General features: G+C 34.7%; 1 pseudogene; it reads right to left on the minus strand.

Annotated features, from left to right (window-relative positions):
* Positions 1–253: 253 nt before the first annotated feature.
* On the minus strand, positions 254–5,381 carry LOC131181508 (subtilisin-like protease SBT5.3; annotated as a pseudogene).
* Positions 5,382–7,105: the final 1,724 nt, after the last annotated feature.

Here is a 7,105-nt window from a genome sequence, read left to right on the forward strand (position 1 = left end):
AAATAATAATTAGTATAAAAAAGAGTTATTTATAGAAGGTTAAGCTCTATAAAGAAAGTGCTATATAGCATTCCCTTTGTAATACTTTCCGACTTTATATTTATACATGTGTGTATATATATATATATATATATATATATATATATATATATATATATATATATATATATATATATAAAGAGAGAGAGAGAGAGAGAGAGAGAGAGAGAGAGAGAGACCTATAAGGCATTTAAAAATAATAATAGTGAATTAATAGTGAATTAATCAGCTATTTTCATAAATCACTGGCTGCTTTTCACCACTTCACTACAATAGGACTCCTAACATAATGCTGATTATCAGACCAAATCAACTCTCCAAATACATAATCCTTTCTTGCAGACGATTGTTTGCTTTTCAGGGTAACTCTAAAGCTCTTCTCTTCCCCAACCTTGTTGAACTTTAACACCTCTGGCTCAACAGAAATGGAAAACCCAGTTGGTTTTATGATACGAGCTTTGTAAGTACTTGGACTACTGCCAACATTTTTAACTCTTCGAGTGACTGTGACCGTGCGATTGAATTTAGGGATGGTGATGGAATGGTAATTGAAATTGGCAAGATTAATGGCCTTGGAGGGGCATCTGTAGGGAGTCTCTGAGAATGATAAAATTTGGGTTGCGTTATACCCCATGGCGCATAGAAAGTTGAGGTGATCATAAACAGACAAGTCATAAACCAGCCCTGGATCCATAGCTTGGTTTGCTCTGATGTGTCCTGCTCCATAGCTGAATGGAGTTGCCTTGGTGTAGAATGCATTCAGAATTGGCTCCCTGTTATTGTCCTGCGTCATTGCTGCCAAGTACAGGGAGAAGTATATATAGGCATTGTAATGATTAATGTCTTTCTAGTATGCGTCTTTCATGTGAAACTAACAAATCATTGAATCTGAAAGGTAATAAAGGTCCAGTGTTCACCACTCACCGGTAGTCATAATTGCTGATTTAATTGCTGCAGGACTCCAGGTCGGACGCAGAGTTCTTAGAAGGCCAGCAATGCCTGAAACATGAGGACATGACATTGAAGTGCCTGATACCGAGTTAAACAGAACTCGTCGGGTATCGAAATCTTCATTTGTAGGTCCTTCTGCTTCTGTGTAGGCTGCTATGATACTCACTCCTGGTGCGGTGATATCAGGCTGAAAATACATAGAGAAATGATTATTTAATTAGTATCTAAATAAATTGTTGTGTTTGAAGAGAGAGAAGACTAAATGGGTAGGGAAACCTTGAGGATCTCTGGAGCAATGGTGTTGGGACCTTTAGAGGAAAATGCTGCCATGAAGGGAGCTGGCTTTGTGCCGATTTGCGTTGTTGAAGGTGTGATATAAGCAATGGGAGACCTGTAGATTTAATTGCAATTAAGAAATATACGTGGGCCTTGTACAAGAAACATAAGAGATTTCATCTCACTTAGTGGAGTTAATGTAAGCGAAGATAGCGACACCATTGGTGTAATTGAGATGAGAAGCAGGAAGGATGTGAGGGTCAGCAATAATTTCATTGCCAGAATCCTTATCATTGGCAAGAACCATCCCAACAGCACCAGCCAGAGCAGCTTGCTCACCCTTGTACACTCTTGCATTTCCCCCTCGGAGGCAGACCAAGATCTTCCCCTCTGCCTTCTTGGGATCAAGTGTTCCAGCTTTGCACAGAAGCCTGCAGCATTATTACATGTCAGTGCAGATGGTGCCACAGAAAGAAAATCAGGAAAACTACGAACATAATTTGTTCAATCCTTACGCGTCTTCCACAGATGCATTAGCTGCTCTAGCATCTGAAGCACTTATAATTGCGAAGCACTTATCCTTTGGCAGGGCTGTTCTTGATAAACTTTCTCCCTTCAAAATCAAACACATTCGTATTAGTTCCTAAGACTAAACATATTAATTTAGCAGGAAAGGGAAACCAATTTAAAAAAAACCTTGAAGGTCATGTTGTTGCCAAGCGTAACATAACTGGGGAACTCCCTGTCCATGGTACTGGCACCAACAGTGATCTGCCAGGGTGCAAGATTGGAGGCAGTAGCATCATTAGGACCAGAATTACCAGCAGAACAAACGACGACAATCCCGTTCTTTACAGCATGGAAAGACCCAATGGAAACACTGTCATTAAAGAATGGTGTAGGATCCCCTCCCAGTGACACGGACAGGACATCAATCCCATCACTTATTGCAGGATCAAATGCTGCTAAGATATCTGCATCAAAGCACTCATTTCCACCAACTGGGGGACAACAGACCTTGTAAGCTGCAACTCGTGCTTTTGGTGAACCACCTTTGGCTGTTCCATTGCCGAACCCAAAGACACTGGCTCCTGCTGCAAAATTTCCACCTGCTGTCGACAAGGTATGAGTTCCATGACCCTCTTTATCACGAGGCGAATCGAAGGTGGAATTCAGAGGACCAGCCACTGAGGCATACCCTTTGTTGAAGTATCTTGCCCCAATAAGCTTCCTTCATATATTCATACGAAATTTTCAAAAGAAAATGAATCCAATACCAAAAGAAAAAACCTCAAAAACTAATCTAACAGCTTTTCAACTGAAAAAAACTATAATCTTCAATTTTCTTAATAAAATTCTACAGTAAATTGAATGTTACATCAGATTCCTGGTGGGTTTCTCACTGGAATTGGGTATTTTAATTGCAATAAAAATGACCAAATTATGGCAATTAATTTAAAATTTTGTGAAGCAAAATTCATTATCATTGGAATAATTTACTCAAATCTGTATGAAGGGCTCAAGAATCAGTCCAAAATCCTACTTTATAACATGGAAACTATAAGAAGACACGCTAATATATGAAGTGCAAACTCAAACAAGATAACATAATTTAACAATTAAAAAAATAGTTCCCCTTTTAAACTAATATATGCTGAACCCTTGCATGTCTACAGCGGAAAGTGCTGGAGAAGGGGAAGCTAGATCTAGGGCAACCATTAATTAATTTTGCAATGGTTAAAAAATTGTATACTGTCCTAGCTTTGGAGTACAGCCTGCACAGTATCAAAAAGAGTGGTAATTGGGGAACTGGAAAATCAATATTCTAATCTAAGTTATGAGTATGGCCAAATGGGTAGCACTCTTTTCCTGCTGCTTTCAGACGACAAATTCAATGTCCTAATTAAAAATTCTATAGCTGATTGTAAACCCTAGGCTCAATTTCCAGCTTAATCTGTGCATTGAAATTAGTCCTGCAATTACTGTTTTTATTTTTATCTCATCGCATTTGCACATGAACTCATCGACCACTAGCCAATTCGCCTTTTTCATTAAGAAAGCTAGGCAACTTATTGTGTGCTTCCGATGCATGTGCACCTTCACTAATATGCAAACCCCACCTCCTAAATTCAAGTCTGGTGTATTGTACAAATTGCCTTTATTTGTACGCGGAAAAGGTGGTATTTTCTTGTATCCTATATAAGAAAACTCCAAATGAATGTGCTTTATGAATACTAACCTTTACTATTGTCAATGAAAATGGAATATCTAACTTTATAGACATCAAATATGGCAGCATAGATTCCATAAAGTCGGCCTTCTGGATGATCCCCACCCAGTTTGGACCATGATTGGCAGGTTTAGAAAAGTGTACCTTTCTGTCCTTTCTGTTTTCTATAGAAATGAACACTTAAAACAGTTATGCATAATGTTAGAAGTGGATAATCTGATCTTCTCTGGAGATTAATGGACTAAGAATATATGCAAGGACATCAAGAACACTCTCAAATTCCATCACAACAGCAGAAAAATTAAGGCATTGAATATATTTTTATAAATATATAAAACCTGAGGATCTGGATTCAGGAATCAGGACTCAATCAATGTGAAACAAAGAGTTGACTACAGAGGCATAATTATCTTTAATATTATCGGAGTTTGAAAAAGAAAGTCCCTTTTGTAGAGTGTACTGAATCTACTGATATAATAAAGAGAGTAGGTAACAGAGCAGATCAATTGCAGTGGAAACCAGGATCTGAACCATTTTGACATATTCCTTTCCACTTTGATGGAATCGGTCCCAACCCTTCATCATTGAAGCTTTTGGATTCAGGCCAGACGCCTACCCACTTCACAAGAAAGTTAAAGGTAAAAGTAAAAATGAAAATAAATCACCAACATCATTCCAAAGATGATGAACAAAAATGCATATTAAAATAGTTTACAGATTGCAGAATTATATTTTTTTTGGACCATTTTCTCTTTATTTACTGGTCCTCACATCCTCTTCCTGTAATTCTGCAAACTATTCTTCCAAGTTGTAGTCACATAAATGTTTCATGGTCATATTGGCCCATAATTTAGTACAAATTCAACTCTCAGGTTACTATCAATTCAAGTCACTCGTGATCAATGTCATGGACTCGTTGTAATATTCATTTTCTATTGCAGGGTTAATTCAATGATTCTACATTTCATCAATGGCAAATTACCCTCCCTCCCTCAATGCTAAAAACAGGAAATTAAAGCTAGATCTAATCTGTGCAAATTGAATTTATAATCAAATAAATAATTTACCAGTATCAAGGTTTCCGATAATTATATCTTGGCCAAATCTTGATTTCTTCCAGATTGAGTCGGAAGGAACTATTCCGTTTTGCTCGAGTCCGAGGAAGCTCCATGAATGAGTTGTGTGTAACTTCTTTCCTGTGTTCAAGAAGACTGAAACTACTTTTGGATGTTCTGCAATATCGGATAAGGATTAGCCCAATAATTAGCAAATTGAATAGTTCAATATAAAAGAAACTGAGAGAAAACAGAGCAAGAACAGAGGAGTATGAGAATGAGAATGGTTTTAACTAGCTATTTGTGCAGCAACTTCATCTTCTATAGTTGCAGCAAAGCCATTGATGTGCCTTGTATAAGAGTAGAATATGGCATCTTGTGCGAACTCTCGGCTGTTCAAGAACGAGATAAAAGAAGGAAAAGCAATCATATATGGAACTAGATAATTGAAAATCAGAATTTATACAACTCAAAAATCCATTAACCTTCCCAAGAATGATCCAAGAAGAACATAGTGAGAATCTGTCACAAGACTTTGATCAATCGAAGTAAATTCCTGGCCATGTGATTGAATGCTTGCCTTTTTGAATATAAAAAATTATCTTGTTAATTGGCAGAAAGATTGAATGCTTGCCTTTTTGAAAGCAAAGGTTGGTCTGTGCAGTGAGGTGAGAATAATAAATGATAAGAAGAAAAGGGTAGGATTTAGTAGCCTCATTTCTTGCTGCCTGTTTTAGTAAATAATGTGCAAACAACTCTGCTTGTTCCTCTGTTTCTGCAGGGGCCTTCCCTTCTCTTCCCTTTATACAATAATGGAATAGTAAGGGTGGTAAAAGGTCCGAACCCGCCCCGCCCCGCCCCGCCCCGCCAAATCGGATCAATTTTTCTCAACCTCTTTCCGATCTCGATTTATGTGGGATTGAGATGGAAAGACCTTCTCCCCACCCCAAAATCCTAACCTGCTCAACACAATAATATATTATTATTTTTTATTAAAAATTAATTTATTTTATATATTTAAATATTATAATTTTAACAAAATATATAAATATATATATTAAAATAATATGTAAAACTTATATTTTTAATTATATTTTATTTTTTAACAAATAAATTTATATTAAATATTAATAAATTAAAATAAAAAATAAAAAAAATTCTCTGTAGATAAACCCACCTTGTCCATACCCAGTAAAGAATGCCCCGTCCCGATATCTAACTTTTACAGGGTGGGGATGAAAAGAGCGATCCTTACACCCTTACCTGCCTTGTTGCCATTTTAATTCTTGAACTTAACTCGCCCCGCCCCGTCTCGTCGCTAAACCTGATCAATTTTTTTCGATCCCTTGTACCCAATTTGTGTGGGGGCAAAGACGGAAAGACTTTCTCTTCACCTTGAAATTTCATAACCCGCTTTGCACAGTAATATATGATTATTTTTTATTAAAAAATAATTTATTTTTATATATTTATTATTTAATTATTATATTTTTTAATAAAATATATAAATATATTATTATAATAATATGTAAAATTTATATTTTTAATTATATTTTTTTTAATAAATAAATTTATATTATACATTAATATATTAAAATTAAAAAATAAAAAAAAAATCCCCAACGAGAAAACTTGCCCCACCACTCTGGTGAGAAATTCATCGTCCCGATTCAAATTTCTGTGGGGTGAGAATGAGTGGAATAAAACTTTGTATTGATAACTCTCCTCCTCGTAAGTCGCAATGCTAAAAGCATTACTCAGTTTCCAGATTACACCTTTCTATTAGCTTTAAAAAAGTATTCAAAAAATGCCAAACAGTGAGCCTAAATGTTTTCATTTTGACGCCATATATTTCTGTTGATTGGAAGGTGCGAAGATTCAGTAAGATAGGAGAGGATGGCCTAATTGGCCAATCATGAATTGACGCTACTTCATCACTGTAGAGTAAATAGTAAAACGATAACATCGTGTCAGTATAATACATAAAATAATAAAGCAATAAATAATAAATAAATATATAAATGAAATTCAAAAATAATAATTATTTAATTTTTAAACTTTATTAAAAAATTTTTATATAAATTCGTTTTATTATAAATTTAAATTATAAATATATAAAATTTATATATTTAATAAATAAATTTTATTATATACGTAAACTTATATATATATATATTTATTATTAATTTATCATTGCAGGTATGCTATCGTCTATGAAATCACCGAAAACGCAGACTTGGGTGGGTCCATCGAGAACTTTCTTCTTCTTTGATGCGCTTGGATCGGCATATACTATGCAATTAAGTGACGTGAGATCTATGGGATAAAATATATAATTAAATTTGGCTAAATCTCTATCAATACTTTCTACCTCTTTATTCTGTCTCGTACATTTAAAAAAATTATAATAATAACAGAAAATAAAATTTAATTAAAAATTAAAATAAAAATATTGTAAAATAAAAAATATTGTCAACTCATTATTGTCTCTATTAATCTCACCTTAAAATTCAAAATTAAAATTAATAAATATTCATAATATTCAACAACAAAA

The sequence above is a fragment of the Hevea brasiliensis genome, chromosome 7 (assembly GCF_030052815.1).
Source record: "Hevea brasiliensis isolate MT/VB/25A 57/8 chromosome 7, ASM3005281v1, whole genome shotgun sequence".
In the NCBI taxonomy this organism is placed as follows: domain Eukaryota; kingdom Viridiplantae; phylum Streptophyta; class Magnoliopsida; order Malpighiales; family Euphorbiaceae; genus Hevea; species Hevea brasiliensis.